General features: G+C 44.3%; 1 protein-coding gene across 4 annotated transcripts in view; it reads right to left on the bottom strand.

Moving 5' to 3' along the window:
* ASTN2 (astrotactin 2) overlaps positions 1-24,275 on the bottom strand; it is a 1,092,638-nt gene that overhangs the window by 243,709 nt on the left and 824,654 nt on the right. The gene's annotated exons all lie outside the window — the stretch shown is intronic.

Below are 24,275 nucleotides of genomic sequence, written 5' to 3'. Positions count from 1 at the left end.
AAACTGAAGAAGAATGTCCCATCCCAGTGAATAAAAAGAATATGCAGGGAACTGGAGCCATAGGACAGTGGGCAGGGTGTTTGCTTTGCACGTGCCCAACATGGGCTGGATCACCAGTACACCCCATAGGGTCCCCTGAGTCTAGCCAGAGTGAGCCCTGAGCGAACAGTGTCTGTGGCCCAAAAATCAATATTAAAAATAAAAAATATGGGGACTCACTCACATAGATTCTTTGAGCATGTCTAACATCATAAACTATGTACGTTTTCATGTGGTGCTGTCAGATAAACATCTCATAGCAGGAGCTACTGCTAACATTTTAGTCAGTTTGATAATCGGGTTAATGTCTGTTTCTCCCACTAAATTGTGTGTCCCGTTAAGAAGAAAACCCTGGACCGTTATCAATGACTACTTGTGTTCCCCCATGCAGTGTTCACTGTCTGGTGTAGCAGTTTTGTTACAGACACTTTGTAGGTGAATAAATGAATAGAATAAGTACATCATTGTGCTATTGATCCTTTATTCTTCTTTAATCTCCTCCATTCTTGTAACTCTTATCAGATTTCAAACTATCCCAGTTTATCACCGTTACCTCAAAGGCAGATGGTCTTAACCTTATTTCTATGGAGTTTTTTTTTCTTTTATTATTTGGAGGTCATATCTGGGGGGTTATATCTGGTCTGGGGGATACTCCTGGTCTTATGATAAAGGATCACTATTGGCAGAGCTCAGGGGACCATTGGGTCCTGAGGATCAAACCTACACCTCCTGCCTGTAAGCATTTGCTCAGTCTGTTGATGGTCAAATTCTCAAATTCTCTCTGTCTCTGTCTCTGTCTGTCTCTCTGTCTCTCTGTCTCTCTGTCTCTGTCTCTCTGTCTCTCTGTCTCTCTCTCTCTCTCTGTCTCTCTCTCTCTCTCTCTCTCCCCTACTCCTCTCTTCACCTTGCTTTACTGATATTAAAGAGGCTTCTCAGTTAGTGGCTAGCCTAGCTTTTCGTACCTGTTTCCGCTGTCCTTCCAATTGTCCATGTTTTCTTTTTCTTGATTTCCAGCATTAATCCTTTGTCCTGCACAGTGAGTCATGGCTATTGCAACAACTTGGACCTTCCCTGTTCCTGCCTCCCCCAGACAACACCCCCAGGCCTCCTGACCCCTTTGCGAGGCCTAAAGGATCTCATGAGTAAAAGACATTTTAAAGGTCAGCAGTCAGAAATCCCATCTATTTTTTTTCCCCTTCGCCACCAGATCATCGAGTTTTCTTTTGGACACTTTTAATAATGCATAACTCATGACCTGGCAGCTCTCCAGTTCCATTCGGTTGCTGCTCAGTTAAACCTCGACCAGCTTCCCATCTGGAGCCCGCATATCTCATCTTATACATTAGTCGCGCAGAACAGCGTCCTTCGTGCTACATAGAGGACCTGTGTGCAGTGTTTGAGCTGACCCCAGAATGAGGTCACTTGAACAGCAACCAACACAGGACGTGAATGGATTCTCACTGTCAGAACCTTGGGGCATTCTTTTTGGTTTGTTTTGTGTTGGGGCCACACCCAGCAGTACTCAGGGCTTACTCCTGGCTCTGCGCTCATGAAACACTCCTGGTGGGCTCCAGGAACCATGTGGGGGTGCTGGGGGTCAAACCCAGACTGGTTGTGTGCAAGGCAAGCACCCTACCCGCTATACTATCACTCTAGCCCACGTGGGGCATTCCTGACAAGGAGAATATGTCTGTGAATATGTACATGCTCTGTATATATTTAAGGAATGGAAGGAAAGAGAAACAAGACTCTGAAACAGAAGACTGGGGTGTCGGAGCAATAGTACAGTGGGTAGGGGGCTTCTCTCACATGTGGCCAACCAGTATTTGATCCCCAGTGTCTTGTATGGTCCCCCGAGCACTACCAGGAGTAATTCCTGGGTGCAAAGCCAGGAGTACCTCCTGAGCGTCACTAGAAATGACCCAAAATCTGCCCCCCACCAAAAAAAGTCAAAAAAAGAAAAAAAAAGACAAATCCTAAATGAGCGCTCTAGTCTCACTAAATTGCAGTTTCTTCCCTAAACATGCACTTTTTTTTTTTTTTTTGCTTTTTGGGTCACACCCAGCGATGCACAGGGGTTACTCCTGGCTCATGCACTCAGAAATTACTCCTGGCGGTGCTGGGGGGGGGAACCATATGGGATGCTGGGAATTGAACCTGGGTCGGCCGCATGCAAGGCAAATGCCCTACCCGCTGTGCTATCGCTCCTGCCCCCTGAACATGCACATTTTAGAAGCCTTCTCGCGTATGGTGACTGGCTTGGGTTTGAATTCCATTTCTTCCATTCCCAGCTGTGCAGCCTTGGAAGGGCCCCTTCACCTTCCTGAGGCTCTGTTTGCCCTATACAATGTGGATAACGTTGATATGGCAATCTTAGATTACTCAGAGGATCAAGGATAAATGGGACCCATGGAAGAATCTACCATTCTAGGGGTCAGGAGCATCCTAAGAGGCTGCCCGTTCCGGCCCCTGGCCCTCTTCCCAGTATTCTTCAAGGCTTTGCACCTGTCTGACTCTACACATCATTATAACCTGCCTGGTGCTTCATCCCCCCACCAAGAAGCATTCCCTTGAACTCTTTGCTTCCTACCTGGTAGACAAAGGCGGAATTGAATGCTTAAAGCCCAAGCGATTGAGTCAGACTAACAGACTGCAAATCCTGGGCAAACCGCTTTGCCTCTCCAACCTCAGTTTCCTGTGTTAATCACTCTTCATTGAATTATCCTGAGCACCCGAAAGAGAGGTGCCAAATTCCTTTACACCCAAAATGCCCAGTGGGATTCAGTGACCCCCTACAAAGGAGGGGTGGTTGCTCCCTTTACCAGCAAGAGATCTAGGCTTCGAGAGACCCAGTGCACCTGACCAAATGATGATGCTTCTTAGGAAAGCATCCAAGTCTCTGAGGATGGGCCCATGGTGTGTGGTCCAGGAAGAGATCCCTGGATACTGGCCCATAGCCAGTGGGTGGCTGATATTGCTTATGTGTTTCACAAATTAGAATTTTAGTGTGAATTCACACACACACACATATGTATCTGTTTTATGGGGCTGGGGGTTTGAACAATACCCAGCAGTACCCAGGGGTCTCCTGGCAGTATGCCAGTGACTAGATACCTCAGTACCAACTGATTAACCAGGGTTGACCACGTGCAAGGCAAATGCCTTAAACCCACCTGTGCCAATTTCTCCTGCCTCAAATTTTTTACAAGGCAGAGGGTGGTAGAGCAGGGGTGGAGTTTGGAGCCACACCCAGTGGTGCACAGGGCCTATTTCTGGTGATGCTCAGGGGACCATGAAATGTCAAGGTTGGCCACGTGCAAGGCAAGTACATTATCCCCTCTTTTGTCTCTCTTATCCATCTGGCCCTATTTTTAAGTACTTAAATATCCCCATGGCTCTGTTGTGTACTTTCCCTGAAGAAAGTCATGGACCCCTGCTCACCACAGTCCTCACCCCAAGCCTTCCAGCTCCCTTGCCGTCAATCAGTGGAAAGGGTTCTGTTTATCCCACCTCGATGTGGGCCAGCCAGGTTTAAAAGAAGGCCAAGTGTGATCGTCTGCTGCCCTCTAGTGCCGGCCTAGGGGGATTGCTCCCAGGAAAAATCCGTTAAGCTGAGGAAGGATGAAGGGGTGCAGAGTAACTGGAGGGGTGCTCAAAGCAGCCCCCAGGGAAGTCAGGCTGAGCTGCAACACAAGAAATTCAAGTCAGATGATGACAAAGGCCCTGGACAAGCATTAGGTTAGTTCAGAAAGACCAAATGAGTGCCGGACTTAGCACAAGGCATGGTGGCGATGGGTGAGCCGTGAAATTATGAGTGTTGATTTGTCTCTGCCCCGGTGGGGTTTTTGGGTAGAAATATGTGTGTGTGTGTGTGTGTGTGCATGAGTGTGTGAGTGCGTGCGTGCGTGCGTGCATGTGTGTGTGCGCGCGCATGCGTACGTGTGTGTTATGTAGAAGGAAGAGAGGAAGAGCTGGAAAAGAAAGAGGGAGAGGAGGAACCTGGAGACAAGGCTCGGAGAGAAGAAATGATTGATGGGCAGGAGTTGGAAAGACCTAAGAGATAAAGTCCCGGCTTGGGGTGGGAAGAATGTGACCTGAAAGCTGGGCCGTACTTGGTTTCCATTTCCGTATGATCAGAAGGATGTGTCCGACATGGAGCTCCGTGCGTAACGGTGCCGGGCTGCGGTGCGCAGTGGGGACGGAGCAAGAGGCTGGGTGGCAACTGGATCCACACTTAGTCCCCCTCCTCCATGCTGGCGCCCAGAGGCAGAGGTTGGACAACAAGTGAAGGAGCCCTAATCCCTACAAAAGATGACTCGAAGTTTGGCCAAGTCCCTTTCAGAGGCGTCAGGGGGAAACGTGCCAAGTCGGGGAGCAAACCCAGAGTTGCTCTCCAGCCCTCAGAGCCATTCCTGGGCCTGAGTCTCTGCTTTCTCACGTGGCCAACAAGACGAGGTTGCTGCCGGATTGTAAAATGATCTCCTGCCAGGGCCTGAGTGAGAGTATAAACAGAGAGGGCACACTCATCTTGCAAGCAGCAGACCCAGGTTCAATCCCCCCGGCGTGCCAAATGGTTCCCCAAGCACAGTAAGGAGTGATCCCTAAGCACATAGCCAGAAGAGAGCATGGAGTACTTCCAGGCGTGGCTCCCAAACCAAAATAAACAAATACAAAATGTCTGGTGATGCCTTGCCCAAAATGTCAGTTCCTGCTACCAACAGACTAGACCTGTTACCAACTGGATTCCATAGGACATCAAAAGATCACCTGGCCACCCACCTGTCAGATGGTCAGACTTCTTCGTCAAGACCCTGAACAAATGGTTTGAGGCTTTTCATGTTCCTGGAGTGAGCAGATGCCATTGGGCTACACTAGCACGCGACAGGGACGAATGGAGATATTACTGGCACCCGCTCGAGCAAATCAATGAGCAATGGGATGATAAGTGATAGTTTTCATTTGGAACAGGTGTCCTCCAAATGATGTTCAGGAGGTCCAGTGGCCTCACCAGGCAATTATTTGTCATCCTGGCCAGAATTTCAGTAAAAAGGACTGAAGATATAGCATCCTTGGGCCTTGTGTATAGATTCAGCCTCAGGTAAGGCATGAGTCTTGAAGCCCCTTACGCTAGCCCCTTCCTTTGTAAGAGGTGAGGTAAGAACTTGAAAGAAGATAGAGAGAAAACTCCCATTTCCCGAGCTTATGTTCTTTGCCAAGAACAAGATTTTGTGAGCCGGGGCTGGAGTGATAGCACAGCGGGTAGGGCGTTTGCCTTGCACGCAGCCGACCCAGGTTCGATTCTCAGCATCCCATATGGTCCCCTGAGCATCGCCAGGAGTAACTCCTGAGTGCATGAGCCAGGAATAACCCCTGTGCATTGCTGGGTGTGACCCAAAAAGCAAAAAAAAAAAAAAAAAAAGATTTTGTGAGCCTCATGAGTCCTCATATTATGACTTTTACAGTCAGCTTTGGGTCTGACGGGGGAGGTCGACTGTAGCCAGAGATTGCCTTTGGGCACTCAAGTTGGACTCTGAGGCCCTGTCCTGAATAGACACTTTCCCAAGGAGGACACACAGACGGCCAACAGGCGTGTGGCCAAAGTGCCCACCATCACCTTCGATTAGGAAAATGTAAATCCAAACAACACTGAGATATCATCTCACACAAGTGAGAATGATACGGATCCAAAAGTCTGGAGACAGCCAGTGTTGGCGGGGTGTGTGAGCATGAAACCCTTACCCCCTGTTGGAGGGAATGTCATGTGATTCAGACTCTATGGAAAATAACATAAAAATCTCTCAAAAGAAATAAGAATAGAACTACCATAGGACCCAGCACTACTTCTTGGCATCTATCTCTCAAACATAAAAATATGAATTTGATCGGATATTGTAAAAAACTAAGGCTTGCCGAGGGGCGCGAGCACACTCACAGGCTCTCCGGGCGGCTCTGTCTCACCGCCCGCGTCCGGTGCCCCGGAACCGCTGTGTGTGCTGTCGGTCAAGGGCAGACGATGGAAGGAAGAAGGCCAGACTGGTTGCTCGATCTGTTTATTTCATTCTCTCTCCCTGCTTCTCTCCCGGCTCTCGGTCTCTCTCTGGATCTCTGGATCTGGCCCCCGTGGATCTCGTCCCCCAACCCACTCTTACAGCCTAGTTAAATCTCCACAGCATGAGGGGGTTGGGGCGTACACATAGGTGTGGTCACCATCAATAGGGTAAGGTTCCTTCCCTTAGGGGATGCTTCTCCTAGGACTTAATTCTCTTTCAGCAGGAGGATCCACCCAAGGGCGGAGTCCCATGAATGTGTTTCTCTTCTCCTCAGCCAGCAAACATATAAGAATTCATAATATTAATTATTTTTGTATGGACACAATAAGAGATGCATTAAAGCTTATAGAATTGCTCTCCTGGGGCCATCTCAACCTCAGACTACAGTGCTCAGGCCAGATCAGTCTTTCCTATCCCTGGCAGGGTCCTAGTCTCATAATTACTATTGGATCATGACAGCATTTGTCTATGATCAAGCTCTTAACTTATAGTTAAGAATTAGGCACTTTGGCCAGGCCCATCTCGATGCCAGGGTAGCACACAACTCACCGCTTGCCCTGGGTCCTTCTCGTCCCACGTCGTCGGGACCCTGCTTTGGGGATGCTAGGAACTGAGGGCAACTGAGGCTTAAGTGGAGAAAGCAGATGCCCGGGAGGGAATAATATTCGAGGCCAATTAATTCCCAAGTTATAAAAACATAATATTGTCTTCTTGTGTCTATACAAAACAGACATAGCTTTAAAGTAAATTATTCAAAAGGCACAAGAAGAGGAGAAAGGCAATATTAACTTATATAATATAAATTCAGTATCCTAGGAAGTTCTGACCTTACAAATTAGCAGAGTCAGATTAAGGGAAAGCCGCTGATTAACTCTTTTGGGGAAGAGAGCATGGAGAAGTGATTATAGCTAAACAAAGGGATGGGAGAGATGTGGGAACACCTTGATGGGTGTGACTGGGGTAAGCCTAAACTCCGGGGAAAACCGGGACAAGCTACTTGTGGCAAGGAGGGAAAGGACAAAGTAATGTCATCCTACAGGATATAGACATACCCATGTTCATTGACGCACTTAGTACAATAGCCAAGATAAGGACACGACCCAAACAACTACAGATGAATGGGTCAAGAAATTGTAGTATATATACACAGTGGAATACTAAGCAGCACTAAGAAAGAACATAAACCATGCAATTTTCAGCAACATGGATGAAACTAGAGAATATCATGCCGTGTGAAGTCAGTCAGAAAGAAAGGCACAAATAGCAAATGATCTCACCCATATGTGGAAACTAAGGTACAAAGCAAGGTAGCGGCAATGGAGAATTGATCCATACAATTGAGTTGGTGGGGAAAGGGTTATAAAAGGGAGGGCTATTGGAGTGCTTGGGGGAGGAAGGTGCGTATACTGGTGATAGGTGTGGTGGTAGAATTGTGCATGGGAAGCCACCAATAAAGTATTGTAAATCATATAAACCTTAGTCAACAAAAAACTAGTTTCAAAATCTAAGTCCTGTTTGACAAAAGCACAGAAGAATGAGTAAAGGGGGGCAGCTCCATCCTCTGGAAGTTTCCATTCTTCCTTCCCCTTAAAAGCTCTGTTCAAGGACAGCGGGTAGAGCATTTGCCTTGCACACGGCCAACCTGGGTTCGATTCCCAGCATCCCATATGGTCCCATGAGCACCACCAGGGGTAATTCCTGAGTGCAGAGCCAGGAGTAACCCCTGTGCATCGCCAGGTGTGACCCAAAAAGAGAAAAAAAAATTAAAAAGCTCTGCTCAAGGATTTGGGGGAGATCAACAAGCTGGGCTTTACATGAAGGAGGCCAGGCTGTATGGTCCCCCAGCACTGCCAGGACCTACCCCCAACCACAACTGGCAGTAGTAGCTCCTCAGAGCCATCGGATATGGCTGCCCCCCCAAAATAAAAAACACTCCTACAAACTAAATAATAAAACGTTTGCTCAATGGGGCTTGGGAGATACCTCAAAAGACTTGAATACATGTTTTGCGTGCTAGAGTTCAGGATTCCCTAAGCACCCAGAGTGACCCACAAGTCCTGCTGGGTGTGGCCCCCAAATCCTTCCACCCACCCCCTCTGATTCCCATCTACCCCAAAGCAACAGCAAACTCTTCAAAACATTTCTCTTCAGGAAAGAGCTCTAAGATGAGCTCCGCCCTCTGCTCCTCCATTTTCCTCTTCTCCTTTTGGTACCCTCTCAGGTGAGATGGACAAGGACGGGATGCCCTGAAGGAATCACTCCTAGATGGAGTGTGATGGCACAGTTAACTGGAGACTTTTGACCATTTGGACACGACCTTGAGGCAGCCAGACAAGACACTCTGGAGCTCGGGGTAGACTTGTTAGGGTCACACACTCAGGAGGTTGTGGCCTAAGATGGAAATCGGTGAGCGACATCAGGAAACATACTGCCAGCCACCTTAGGGGGCTCAAACTCCTGTTAAAAAGGTCACCTGGGGTCACTAGATGGGATAACGTCCTGTAGAAGAGGTTCCAGATTGTGTTCTGAGTCCCAGAGGTGCTCCAGTTCATTGTGGTTAGGCCGTTAGGGAAAGGAACGGAACTAATGAGATAGTGCAACCATTAAAAATAAAAATAGATGGGCCAGAGAGATTTTACAGGGGTTAAGGCAGATGTCTTGCATGCAGCTGACCCAGTACCACATGGTCCCCAAAGTACACTAGGTATGGTCTGAGAGGACCCCAAGTGCCACAGGTGGTTTGAGTATCCCCACCACTGCAGGGCTTATGTAGCATCATACCCTCCAGTTTAAGTGCAGTGAGCCCAGCAGGGGCCAGATCGATATGTACAGAGGGTAGGGCTATTGCCTTACATGCAACCAACCTTGGTTCAATTCCTGGCATCCCATGTGGTCCCCTGAGCACTGCCAGGAGTAATTCCTGAGTGCAGAGCCAGGATGTGATTCATGAGCATCACCAAATATAACCAAAAAGAGTGAAAAAAAAAAAGAGCCGTGAGTTTCTGGCCCAGGCCCAGTTGACTAAGAATCTCTGGGAAAGGCCTAGAGATTTCTTGAAACCCTCTTTGGAGGTCCTGTCCTCCCCAAATTTAAAATAGCAATGAATTAAAAATAAAGGTTCAAAGCTATCAGGACCCCATACTTTACCATTGAGGAAGTCTGTAAACTCAATACCTAAAAGTAGTTTCAATTTTACTGATACACATTCCAGACCCAGTCAACGGCCTAAGATTAGCTTTGCCAAAAGTGTCTCAACTTGTTCTGTATAAATACCAACAACAATGACAGATAGTTTCACTTCTGTTTTTCAAAGATAAGGGCATCATAGTTCCGAGAAGTGAAATCAGGGCCTGGGAAGGACTCGAAGATTTCTGCTTTGACTTGTCTTACTTGTAAGCACTTTTCTACTCTCTTAAGCTGCCTCCAACCTGCTCTACCTTCAGGGATTCAGGTCTGGGTGGCAATGCTTTCTGCAAACGGTGTGGATAATTTCTGCTACTTCTGCCCGTTACATCATAGAGATAATGAGTAAGACTCTTAAAATAAGACTCTGTGAACAAACACTAGGGAACTGGTTGAAACCCCCTGGTGTACAGCCACCAGGGAAATTGTATACTGAAAAAGAAGTGAAGTAAGTAAAGACCATCTTTGTATGCAATGTGGAATAACTACAAATATACCTTATTAAATGGGGGGAAAAAAGTGATCTGCAGAATGGCGTTTATAGTGCTTTGCATAGTTGTATATGCTTCACATTCACACTGCTATTGATATAATACATATAATATTGCTGCAGAGAGAGATAAGGGATTCCCGGTAATGGGTACTGGAAAAGACATTGGAACATAAACCAGCTCGAAGGCATGAAGGCCTCTGAAATCAGGACCCATTTGAAGATTCTGGAAAACCATTAAGACACAGAATCCCAGGCCATGCATATGGTGTTCCCCTAGGAGAAGAGGCACTAGAACAAAGACCAGGCTAAGAATATCAAAAGAAGATCATCAACAGCTTTAAGCTCTCCCTACTCTTGGCAACTATCCTAGCAACAGACTTGTTGGTGTTGGGGAGGAGGGGGGTGTGGCGGGGAGGTATAGCAGTTTGAAAAAACTATATTTAAAATATCTTGGCTTAGAAGAAGGTGTGAATTGTGGGGAAGTTGGCCACATCTCTGCCTGCCGTGTGTACTTGCTTTATGGCGGGCACTCTCCATCCTGGGGATTCACTGCTGCTCTCTTTCAGGTGTTTGCTCGACCCTCCCCACTCTGCAGAAGCCCCCGTGCTCTCTCTTGAATGGGAAACCCTCTTTCTCTCCTCTCGTTTTCCCCAGTAAACATTTCTTATTTCATGGACTGGAGCGATAGCACAGTGGAGAGGGCGTTTGCCTTGCCTGTAGCGGACCCAGGTTCTATTCTTCTGTCCCTCTTAGAGAGCTCGGCAAGCTACTGAGAGTATCCCGCCTGCCCGGCAGAGCCTGGCAAGCTACCCATGTCGTAGTCGATATGCCAAAAACAGTAACAACAAGCCTCACAAATGGAGACGTTACTGGTGCCCACTCGAGCAAATCGATGAAAAACGGGATGACAGTCATAGTCACAGTCATTTCATGACTCTTCTCCTTCCTGAAATTCTTTTCTGGGAGGGAAGGTGATGTTCCTGGAGAAAACCTGGGTGGAATTTAAGATGGGCTTTCCTTCTCCTGCAAGGAGAAGCTGCTCACTCCAGCCCTGGAACTCACCAGGGCTCCCTGAGAAATGCAGGTGGCGGGGATAATTTCACACACTGTGTAGAACAAGTGTAACCCGGCTGTGGTTTGACAACTGCTGTGAGCAACTGGTGAGACCTCAGTCCCCTATTAGGCAGGTGCTCATAGCAGGTGCTCATAGCTGTCCAAAGATTCCACAGGCACTTTCCTGGAGACAGAGGTAGATAGAGAAAAAAGCTGAAGACATCATCCCTCTAGGGGTTGTCACCTCTCTCCTCCCCACTTCATCTAAGTCACCTGCAACAACATGTATCATAAGAGATAATATCATTTTTCATTAAGAATCACTAAAACCATTAACCAAAACTAATGAAAATGAGTAGCTCCCTCTGGAGAATAAGGAAATATAATCATGGGACAATACTGAAACCAAAGAGAGGGTTTTTTGGTTGTATGTTTTGTGTGTGTGTGTATGTGTATGTGTGTTAGTGTATCTTACTAAATACATTTCAGTCTTGGAATCTCCTTTAAAAAATATGAGTAATTTTAAGTTCAAAAAAAGACGATAAAGCTGTCACTGTCACTGTCATCCCGTTGCTCATTGATTTGTTCGAGTAGGCATCAGTAACATCTCTCATTGTGAGACTTATTATTACTGTTTTTGGCATATCCAATACGCCATGAGTAGCTTGCCAGGCTCTGCCATGTGGGCGCGATACTCTCGGTAGCTTGCCAGGCTCCCTGAGAGGGGCAGAGGAATCGGCCATGTGAAAGGCGAATGCCCTACCGCTGTGCTATTGCTCCAGCCCAACGATAAAGCAACCTCTAAAATTAATTTTCAAATAAAAATGATATATTTGGCAAACAAGTTTGGCATAAACACAGAGAAAATATTCAGAGTGGCTTTATTATGCTATACTCTTACGTTTCATGCTGAGTGAGAAGCATAGCAAAGAATGCAATGATAAGAAAATACATATCAAATGAGATTCAATGGGTATACTGGTAGCTGCAATACGGTTATTGCTAGCTTTTAACTGTTATGCACATGTAAGCTATTATGTTACTGTTATGAAGCACTAAGATTCCTAGCACAAAAGACCACTACTTTAGGTATAAAAGAAATTGAGAAAAATTAAGTGGAAAATAGAAACTTAGAATTCCTCTCTGTGTGTGTCTCTCTCTGTCTCTCTGTCTCTCTTCCTCCCCTGCAGTGACAGTGGGCAGGAGGGACAGAACAGGACTCCCAGTGATGTCCAGGAGAGCATGCAGTGCCAGAGATCAGCCCCAGAGAATGCATGCAAAGCATGTGCTCCCGCCTTTTGAGTTATCTCCTGGACCCTCATTTTTCTCTATGAAAAGAATAAATAGGCTGGAGAAAGAGCTCAAAGAGTTGAAGTATGTGCCTTGTGTGAGTTAGGCCCCAAATTTAATCCCCAGCCCTGGAAGTCCTGGGATACTTCTGGGTGTGGCCACGGTGGCTCCCATCATCTCTGGATCTACATATTGAACTCATTGACTAAATAAACAAATGGCGTCCCGTGCTCACAGGCCCTTAACATTTTGGGGGAGGCACCACAAAATTTCACAGTTCAATCTGTTTAAAAGGCTTAGGTGTAATGACAACTTATTTGTGCTGTAATCCGTAACCCCTAACATCCCGACTCTTTGTTTTCAATACCATTTCCAACAGAAAGAGACAAAGGATGAACAAGTCACCCCGTTGTCCCAGGTAATGGATCTCTGAGATGAAAACTCTATGGCCCTCTAGGAATGGGCGCGGGGCGGGCAGATTCCTCTCCCTTCCAGGTAGGCCCAGCAGCTTCTACACGCTACCGTCTTGGACATAAGTGGCACAGCCCCACAGCTTCTGGAACGGCCACACATCTCCTCCTCCCAATTTCACAGTACTCAGAGCCCAGAGCCCAGTAGGAGCACAGCAGATTTGATGGGAAAGTTTCACAAAAGCCCATGGAGCTTGATGAGTGAAAATAATACCACAAGAGGCTCAACTAGCTCAGTAAACCTTCAGAAAATGACTTTATGTAATACTATTGTGAAATACAATAATGACCACAAAACTGACTTTTGTTCATCAATTTTCTGATGGTTTCATTTGCCATTTCGTTATAACAAGCAATATGAGGCAAATTTGTTGGTGCCTGCTAAGAGGGCAGGCTTGTGGGCTGGACGGGAAATGAGGGGCATGGGTGTAGGAACATTCAATACCCAAAACAACCTTATTATGAACAACTTAATAAGCTACGGTGTTTAAATTGAAAATAATAATAATAATTTTATTTAAACAGCCTGGCTTACAAAGTTATTCATTATAAAGTTGTTTCAGGTATTCAGTGTTCCAACACCAATATCACAATCAGAGGAGCCCTTCCCTCCACCAATGTCCCTAGTTTTCCACCCACCCCACAAGCCTGTTCTTTTAGCTATAAGTGCTGGGGCCTTTTGAAAATAGTCTAGTAGGAATATTTTAAATGGTTGGATCAGTGTTAGAGCACCTGCGTCTATTGATACTCTAAAAGAAACATAACAAGGGGACATCACAATAGAAACCAAGGGAATTCAAAAGATCATGAGAGACTACTTTGAAGGTCTGTATGCCACGAAACAAGAGAACCTAAAAGAAATGGATGGTTTCCTTGATTCCTACAATCTCCCAAGACTGAACCAAGAAGACCTGGAATACTTGAACAGACCCATTAATATCAAGGAAATTGAAACTGTAATCAAAAGTCTCCCCAAAAACAAAAGCCCAGGTCCAGATGGATTCACTGGTGAATTCTTCCAAACGTTTAAAGAGGACCTGCTGCCAGTTCTCCTCAAGCGTTTCCAGGAAATTGAAAAAACAGGAACTATCCCAAATAGTTTCTATGAGGCACATATCTCCCTAATACCAACAGCAAACAAAGACACTACTAACAAAGAAAATTACAGACCAATATCCCTGATGAACACCGATGCAAAGATCCTCAACAAAATATTAGCAAATAGAATCCAACAACTCATCAAAAAGATCATACACCATGACCAAGTGGGATTCATCCTGGGGATGCAAGGATGGTTTAACATTTGGAAATCAATCAACATAATCCATCATATAAACAAAAATTAAGATAAAAACCATATGCTCATATCAATAGATGCAGAGAAAGCATTTGACAAGATCCAACATCTGTTCATGATGAAGACTCTCACCAAAATGGGTTTTGGAGGAACTTTCCTCAAGAGAGTCGAAGCCATCTACCACAAACCCATGGCAAGCATTATCCTCAATGGGGAAAAACTAAGGACCTTTCCTCTAAGATCAGGGACAAGACAATGATGCCCACTCTTACCACTTCTATTCAACATAATACTGGAAGCACTTGCAATAGCTGTTAAGCAAGAAAAAGACATTAAGGGGATCAAGATAGGAAAGGAAGAAATCAAACTCTCACTATTTGCAGAAGATAAGATAATATACCTAGAGAAGCCTAAAACCTCTATTAAGAAACTCTTAGAAACAATAGGCTTGTACTGTAAAGTCGCAGGCTATAAAATCAATACCCAAAAATCCATGGCCTTCCTATATGCAGACAATGATTCAGAGGAAAGGGGCATGCAAAAAGCAATCCCATTCATAATCATGCCCCAGAAAACAAAGTACCTCGGAATCAGCTTAACCAAGGAAGTAAAGGACCTCTACAAAGAAAACTATAAAACGCTACTCCATGAAATAAAAAAGGACATGAGGAAATGCAAACATATCCCCTGCTCATGGATAGGGAGAATCAACATTGTCAAAATGGCAATACTCCCCAAAGCATTATACAGATTCAATGCGATCCCTATAAAGATACCCATGCAATTCTTCAAAGAAATGGATCAAGCTATCCTGAAATTCATATGGAACAAAAAATGCCCACAGATACCTAAAACAATTCTCAGGAAAAAGATGATGGGAGGCATCACCCTCCCCAACCTTAAACTTTACTACAAAGTGGTAACAATTAAAACAGCATGGTACTGGAATAAAGACAGAGCTGCAGACCAATGGAACAGGGTGGAATATCCCTACACACAACCCTAAATGTACATTTAATCTTTCTAATCTTTGATAAGGGAGAAAGAAATGTGAAGTGGAGCAAGGAAAACCTCTTTAACAAATGGTGCTGGCACAACTGGACAACCACATGCAAAAGAATGGGCTTAGATCTCGACCTGACACCATGCACAAAAGTCAGATCAAAATGGGTTAAAGACCTCAACATCAGACCACAATCCATACGGTACATTGAAGACAAAGTCGGCAAAACCCTCCACGATATTGAAGCTAACGGTATCTTCAAAGATGACACGCAACTGATCAACCAAATGGAAATAGAGATAAACAAATGGGACTATATTAAACTAGGAAGCTTCTGCACCGCAAAAGATACAGTGACCAGAATACAAAGACAATCTACAGAATGGGAAAGGATATTCACCCAATACCCATCTGATAAGAGGTTGATATCAAGGGTATATAAAGCACTGGTTGAACTCTACAAGAAGAAAACATCCAACCCAATCAGAAAATGGGGTGAAGAAATGAACAGAAACTTTCCCAAAGAAGAGATACGAATGGCCAAAAGGCACATGAAAAAATTCTCTTATCACTAATCATCAGGGAGATGCAGATCAAAACAACCATGAGATACCACCTCACACAACAGAGACTGGCACACATCCAAAAGAACAAAAGCAACCGCTGTTGGAGGGGATGTGGGGAGAAAGGGACCCTTCTACACTGCTGGTGGGAATGCCGACTTGTTCAGCCCTTCTGGAAAACAATATGGACGCTTCTCAAAAAATTAGAAGTTGAGCTCCCATTTGATCCAGCAATACCACTACTGGGAATATATCCCGGAGAAGCAAAAAAGTATAGTCGAAATGACATCTGCACTTATATGTTCATCGCAACACTGTTTACAATAGGCAGAACCTGGAAAAAACCTGAGTGCCTGAGAACAGATGACTGGTTAAAGAAACTTTGGTACATCTATACAATGGAATACTATGCAGCTGTTAGAAAAGATGAAGTCATGAATTTTGCATATAAGTGGATCAAACATGGAAAGTATCATGCTAAGTGAAATGAGTCAGAAAGAGAGAGACAGACATAAAAAATTGCACTCATCTGTGGAATATAAAATAACAGAGTAGAAGACCTACACCCAAGAATAGTAGAAATAAGTACCAGTAGGTTGGCTCCATGGCTTGGAAGCTGGCCTCACATGCTGGGGGAAAAGGCAGTTCAGATAGAGAAAGGAACATCAAGTAAGCTCTGGTTGGAGGACATGCTCAGGAGAGGAAATGCGTGCTGAAAGTAGACTATAGATTGAACACGATGGCCACTCAATACCCCTATTGCGGACCACAACACCCAAAAGGAGAGAGAGAGAACTAAAGGGAATGCCCTGCCACAGAGGCGACTGGGGGGGGGGAGGGGTTTGGGAGGTGGGAGGGATACTGGATTTGCTGGTGGAGTATGGACACTGGTAGAGGGAGGGGTGCTGGAACATTGTATGAGGGAAACACAAGTATGAAAATGTGTCAATCTGTTACTGTACCCTCATGGTTACTCACTAATTAAAAAAATTTAAAAAATTAAAAATAAATAAATAAATAAATATGGAAATAATTATGGAATACTGATAGTTACAAATCCCACAGATATAATTTATATAGATTGCAAATATAGGAATAATCACTATACAAGTGTCTAATAAATTAACAGATTCCACTGTTCCAATCAAGAAGATATTATAAAATTATTTTATCTCATTATGCATGTGTATAAATTATAATTATATTTTTAGGTAAACTTAACATATACATATGTTAAGAACATTGTTTAAGTGAAATGAATTTGTATACAAATATACAGTGTTTATCTGAAGTTGAAAAAGAAAATAAAGTTAAAATAAAAATTTAAAAAAATAATAACAAAAGTATCAGTAAAAGTAACACACCCAGACAGGGGTGCCTTTGACATAAACTCTAAAAAAAATGCAAGACACAGTTGACTACTTCTATTTCAGCTGAGGTTTCTTGGATCCATGGATAGAATTCAAGGGTCTATAACCTTGAATACAGGAAAAAAAAAATACAACTTGATTTTCAGCATCCTTTAAAGGCATGCTTTCATTTCCTAAAATTATGAATGCAAGATGTTTCTAATCATAGTAGCACTTCCTCTATCCTTTATACAACCAGATTCACATATATATATATATATTATCACAAGACAACTACTAAAGGTATTTCTAAATAGTTATCTTCAACACTTAGATATTATAATGGCTACTAGACTCAACTAGAACTTGTCATTTAATAAAAGTCCATCCCCAAAAACGGATGCTTGAATAAAGAAACCATGGTACATATACACAATGGAATACTATTTGGCAGTAAAAAAAGATAAAGTCATGAAATTTGCTTCTATGTGGTGTGGATGGATCTGGAGAGTATTATGTCAAATGAAGGAAGTTGGCGGGAGAGGAACATACAATGGTCTCTCTCATAAAGAAACTTCATAAGGGAGTAACAAAGTCCCAAAGGCTATAGAAAAGAGGAGCAAGAGAACTGAGAACTGTTCTTCAGTAGGAAGCTTGTCACTGGATTGGAGAGGGGGTGTGGAAGGAGCGCGGTTCAACAAATTAGGGAAGGAAACACCAGGATAATGATGGAGAAGAAAAGTGCCTGCTCTAGATGCAGGAGGAGGGGTGGGAGGGACATTGGTGGAAGGAAGTGAATACTGGTGAAGGAACTGGTGTTAGAACACTGTATCCCTGAAACTTTAATAATGAATAACTTTTTAACACTGTAATTTCTATCACTGTCACTGTCATCCCGTTTTTCATAGATTTGCTCGAGCGGGCACCAGTAACGTCTCCATTGTGAGGCTTGTTGTTACTGTTTTTGGCATATGGAATACGTCACAGGTAGCTTGCCAGGCTCTGCTGTGCAGGCGGGATACTCTCAGTAGCTTGCCAGGGTCTCTGAGAGGGACAGAGGAATCGAACCCAGGTCGACTGTGTGCAAGGCAAATATCCTACTCGCTGTGCTATCACTCCAGCCCAACTCTGTAATTTACAGTGATTTAAAATTTTTAAATAGTACCAAAAAAGAAAAACAAAAAGCCTTTAAAGTCCATCGAGGAAAAGGGGGAAAACAATGTCCTTCTATTATTACATTGAAACTTTTTTTTATTAGTAAATCACGGTGGGGTACAGTTACAAACTTTCATGTTTACATTGCAAATTTGACTTTTTAATATATTTGCTAACAATGTTTTGCTCTGACTTCCTGTATAGTTTGTTTTATTCTGAGAGTAGGGGTGTCTTATTGTTTTCACTGCTCCACCAAAGGAATCCATGGGACAAGAATAATGACTCCCTAGGAGAGAGGAACGACTTTGAAAATAGCAGGAGAAAGCAATCAGCTAAATCTGCAAAATGGAAAATTATAAAGAAGAAGTGAGTCAATGTCTCTCACAAATAATGGCGTGGGCAAAATTACAGGGTCTAACTTACAGACTAAAAGAGACCTACCATAATATGTAGATGTGAACCTTAAACTCACTTTCTGCCCACCTCCCCCAATGATATTTTTGAAAGAAGGAGATTTGAATAGGAACTTCTAGTTGTGATAACTAGATCCAGGACCGAGATCTCCAAGGCTGCTCCGATTGGGACTGGGCCTCTTCCACCCAGATCCCCCATTTTCCAGTAACTAGGCAGTCACACCCAGAAACTTCCCCCAGTGCTGTGTAATCCCATCAATGGCCAACATCCAGAGACTATAAAACCAAGCTCCCAGAAGCTAATATAATCTAATAGTCTAGTTCTCCCACTTGGAGAACTTGACAAGCTACAGACAGTTTACTGCCCACTTGGGAGAGCCTGGCAAGCTCCCCGTGGTGTATTCATGTCCCAAATACAGTAACAGATATGTACATACCTCTCAGAGAGCCCAGCAAGCTACTGAGAGTATCTCTCCCGCATGGCAGAGCCTGGCAAGCTAACCTGTAGCGTATTCGATATGCCAAAAACAGTAACGATAGGCCTCATTCTCCTGACCCTGAAAGAGCCTCCAATCGTTGGGAAACACGAGTAAGGAGAGGCTGCTAAAATATCAGGGTTGAGTGTAATAGAGACGTTACTGGTACCCGCTAGAGTGAATCGACAAACAACGGGATGACAGTGATACAGTTGTGAAAATAATGCTGAGAATATATTTTAAAATAATTATGCTAAAAATACATATTTAGGTGCTTACCAATGGGATGATATGTTATCTGGAATCTGTCTTTAGAGATTCTAGCAACAGAGAACAAACTGAGGATGAAAAATTCTTAAGCAGCTTCGGCAAAATACTGACAATAGTTCCTTCAAGGTAATGGGAGCATGGGGATTCATTTGACCAATTCCTTTCCCTGCTTTTTGCAATGTTCTCCCTAAAAAGTGAGAGAAGAGGGATATAGGAAAGATTCTCCAAGTCGGTGAAGTACATGGAGTAGAACAAAGATGAATTATTATGTGTACATCATATATTTCTGTGATTCTTCTCAATTGTCACCTACATTGTGCTAAATTATTTTTTTTACTAACAATAAAATGACCTTTTTCAAAAAATTAATTAGTGTTCTGGAGAGCATTGACGTGAACAGCATATGGGGGGAAAGTGCATCAGTGAAAGGACATTGTCTCCTTGCAATCCTCAATACTCCTTGCTGTACGGGAAGTCTGAACTGGGATTGAGAGAAGGCCACATAGGAGAAATAAGGTCCAGGGGAAATTTGCTAGTAGCTTCCATTTCCTACTGGGTTGGGCTGAGTTTGGTAAGACTACCCAGGCAACGTTCTTTGGGTAAGTCTTCAGTGCTACTAACCTTTATCCACTTAGTAGAATGAGGACTTGATCACTGGTGACTCCTGATCATACATTTTACTTCATACCAGTGGGCTCTGGCAAATGTACACAAACAAACTGGATATTATAATCAAGTTTTCAATTCCTGAATTAGCTGTTTCCATATCAGCAGAAGGAATAGGAAAAAAATGTATAATATGGTTTCTCTGCACAGAACAACTCATCTCATCCTTGGTGGTTAAATACTCATTATTTTGACAATCTCTTAGGTGGCCATTTTGGTAACTATGGAGGCCAAGAAGAAGAGATTTAAAATTTTTAATGTTTTTTTCACTGAATAAGTAAAATATAAGAATGTACTGGAAAATCACTTGTTGGATACACAGCCTGACATCATAAGAATGTATGAACATATAAGAGAGTACTTTTTAAAAATGTTTATAATAATAAAATTTAACTAATACAATGGTTATATTAAGGTGACAGATAAAGTTGAGCTTCTTAAGGTATTCTTCAACGTAAATTTTCACTGATTCCAAACATCTATCAAGTCATTACAATGTACTTGGTGTAAGCTAAAATGTTAAACCCACAGCAATCCAGCAATCGAAGTAAGGCATATGGAATTTCAGCAGACAGTAGACTAAAAGCAGATAAATAGACAGATGGATATATGCATATGCATAGAAACAAAATAAGAGATAGAGGAAGGGAAGGAGAGATGGGGAGGGTTAGGCCAGAGGGACGGACAATCTACTAAAATGTCCAGCAAGGATCTCATCTCCTGATAATTATTGCTTGTTATGAGCATTTCCACTTGAGCAACTTGCCTTTAACCAACAGAAAACAGTCACATGAAGAGTATGTGTCTCTGAGATTAGGTTACAAAAGACTGTGACTTCTGATTGGTTTGCTCAGTCACTCTGGTTGGTTCTGATAAAACAAACCAAATGAAAGGGGCTCCTTCCCACCATGGAAATGAGTCCATCAGCTCAAAAACCCTTACGGAACTGTGCCCTGCAGGCAACAACCTAGGTGCTCTAGATACCACACCTTGCCTAGTCAGACTGTTAGATGACACTCAGCCTATGAGGGACCCTGAGGTTGAGGATCCAGCCAAGCCAGCTGTCCTGAGATTCCTTCGTCACAGTAAAGGAGATAAGACATAGGGCAAGGGAGGGAAGATGGCTCCAAGAACTGGAATACACACTTTGTATGTACGAGCCCCGGGTTTGATCCTTAGTATCTTATGGTCCCTGGAGTACCACCAGGTTCGCGCCCCAAGCACTGCTCTTAGAGTAGCCCTCTTCTCTTCAGCACCACCCCTGCTCACCTCCTTCTACCCACAAACGTGTCCTGCTTAAACCACAAAGCTTGGGGGAAATGTGTTTTTCAGAGATAAAGGGAGTTATACAGCTAGACATCCAATTTTGGTTAAGATGTATTAGAATTTTAACTCCTTAAGTTTTCTCCCTAGGAAATCCCTAAGAGGGTTTCCTTTGGGGCCAGGGAGATGGCTTCAAGGACCAGAGCACGGGCTCTGTATGCAGGAGCCTTGAATTCCCCTCCCCCCCCCCCCCGCACTGCATGGTCCCCTACCTAGGTCCTGGAGTGACTCCCTGAGCACCACTAAGTTTAGTGTAGCTCCTTAGCACAGCAGGGTGTGGTGGTCCAAAACAAAAAAAAATAGCAAAAAAAAAAAACCAATTAATTTCTCTTCCTCCTTGAAATTCAGTTGATAATAAGGGAAAAAAAGAAGAATGTTCAGCCAAAAAAAATAGTAATGATGGTAACAGTTAGGAGAGCTAACACTCAACAGCATGTCCAAGTTTTCAGTTGGGCTAAACTTTTCGGGTCTGTTCTTTTGTTTTGGAGTCATAGCCCCCCAAAGGAAGGGGGGTGGGGGTGGCTACTCCTGGATATGTGTTGCAGGAGCCATGCAGTACCTGGGATCAAACTCGGTGCTCCAACCTGCAAAGCATGTCCTCCAGTCAAACTTTCAGATCCGCAAAGCCGTCTAATCTTCACTCTTGCTGTGTGTTGTGTGAAAACTATTACCCTTACTCCCATTTTGGTTTCTGCTCCCAGGCACCTTGCCAGAAGTCACCCCTGAGCACCATGGGACTCTTAAGAATCCTGAGAGGCAGGAGAAACAAGGCCCTCTCCTGTCCTGGGCCCTCCCGGTTCTCTCTGTCTATGCGCCTCAACAATTTCCAACAAACCCTGCCCGAGGACCTTATAGTCCCTCAAGAAGCCCTTCAACCTGCTCCAGACTCCACTTGCTCTGGTCTGCTTGATCAAAATAATAGCAGGCCCTGGATGACAAATAAATTCTTTTATTTGGGGAGGGAAGACAGGGGGTTGGCCCACACCCCGTGATGCTTCGTGATTATCTGTAAAAAACATCTGCCAGGCGGGTTGGTCCCAGGCCGCTCACCCAGCCGGACTGGCCCGGGCCAGGGGCAGACTGAGGAGGAAATGAGGGCCAAGCCGGTTGATCGGTTGATCCATCAGATGCTGTTTATTCCATTCTCTCCGGTGTCACCCCCCCCCCTGGATCTATCACAGCCCCCCTCTTGTCTCTCTCCCCTCTTTGTCTCTCTCCCCCTTGCCCCTAGGCTGTAGCCTAGGTAGTAAAATCAACATAAGAAAGCCCTTCCTGACTGCCTGTAGGCAAAATACCTCTTAAGAGGTTTTTCTCCTTTCCTTAGTCCAAACACTCATTCACATCTTAATACTAGTTATTTTTGTATGGACAGAGCAAGAGATACATTGAGGCTTGCAAGGCAGCTCTCCTGGCAACATCTTGCCACAGATTCAGATACAGCACTCAGGCCAGATTAATCATTCCTAACCTTAGCAGGGTCTGAATCTAGTTATTCCTTTTTGGATCATGACAGCATTTGTCCATGACCAAGCTCTTAACTTATAGTTAAGCATTAGGCACTTTGGCCAGGCCCATCTCAATGCCAGGGTAGCACACAACTCACCGCTTGCCCTGGGTCTGTCTCTCATCCCTCATCCGGACCCTGCTTTTGGGGGTGCTAGGAAGTAAGGGCAGCTGAGGCTTAGGTTGAGAGAACAGATACCCAGGGGGAAAAATCATGCAGAGTCAAATAACTCCAGGTTACAAAAGCATAGCATTTGCTACAGTCTTCCTGTGTCCATACAAAAGGACATGGCTCTGAATAAACTATGTAAAGGACTCAAGGAGAAGAGAAAAACAATAAGTCAACAGAACACAAAGAAAGAAGTTACAAATATACACAGAGGGATGGGAGCACTGTGATGGGAACAACCCAATAAACCTAAACTACCTGAGGCTATGTTATCTTACACTTATCTTGGCTCTGAGCTCAGGGATCTCTCCTGATGAACATATGAGGTGTAGAAGATTGAACCCGGTAGATGCATACAAAACAAGTGCCCCAGTCGCTGTTCTATAGCTCCAGCATCTAAATTCTTATTTATTTTGGGTTTAGGACAATACTAGGCCATTCTCAGGGGTCATTCATGCCAGTGTGGGAGATGGAACCAAGGTTAGTCACATGCACTGTGAAAGCTTTATCTGTATTATCTGTCCTGCCTGGCAAATGGGCCTCACCCTTGAGGCTACAGCCCGAGAGTTTTGTGCCGACCCAGGCATCCAAGAGCCCATGAGTCTAATCAAAGATGCTATGAAATTTCTCAACCAAGCTCCCCACTTCCCTCAGTATCTGAACTACTAGGAGTCGAGGCTTCTGGAATAGGAGTCCATTGAGTGTAAGAGTTAATTACAGATTTTTTTTTACAGGTGCCATTATGGCCGCGCAAAATATCATCATAAAGGGAAATTAAATATATGTGCCTCTCAGAGAGCCCAGCAAGCTACCGAGAGTATCTTGCCTGCAGGGTAGAGCCTGGCAAGCTCCCTGTGGCGTGTGATATGCCCAAAACAGTAACAATAACAGGTCTCATTCCCCTGACCCTGAAAGAGCCTCCAATCATTGGGAAAGTAAGGAGAGGCTGCTAAAATCTTAGGGCTGGGACGAATGGAGACGTTACTGGCACACGTTCGAGTAAATCGATGAACAGTGGGATGACAGTGATACAAGGTGTCATTAATCAAGGGCAAAGCACCCTACTATATTCAAAATCTCAGCTAAACTTCCTAGCACCTCATCTCCACTTATAGAGGAAGAAATGGACAGAACAATCAAGAGAGTTGAGTTCTCTGGCAAAGCTGGGTTCCCACCTCAATTTTTTTCCTTCTACACCTGGGGCTTCGCTGTCTAGCTGCCTGATTGAGTTGTCTCACCTCGCAGGGTCTGTGGGACCAATGCTTAGCTGCAGCCAGACAACAGTTTTGTGATTGCTTTTGTTTGCTCTCTGATCACTGTGCAAGGTTACATACAGTCACTGGCATTTCAAGCCACTTTAGCCCCTTTCCAATTCCTAAGAGATACTCTATGGACACCTGCAGAAACCAGTGACTAGTTCCAAAGTCCCTCGAGGGGTGGGCACCAGCCTTCACCACCCAGCAGGCCAGACCTCTTGGGTTTGGGTTCGTGGGTTATCCTTAACTCTCGG

Source organism: Sorex araneus, chromosome 1 (assembly GCF_027595985.1).
Source record: "Sorex araneus isolate mSorAra2 chromosome 1, mSorAra2.pri, whole genome shotgun sequence".
In the NCBI taxonomy this organism is placed as follows: Eukaryota; Metazoa; Chordata; class Mammalia; order Eulipotyphla; family Soricidae; genus Sorex; species Sorex araneus.
This window is presented reverse-complemented; position numbering and strand designations above follow the sequence as displayed.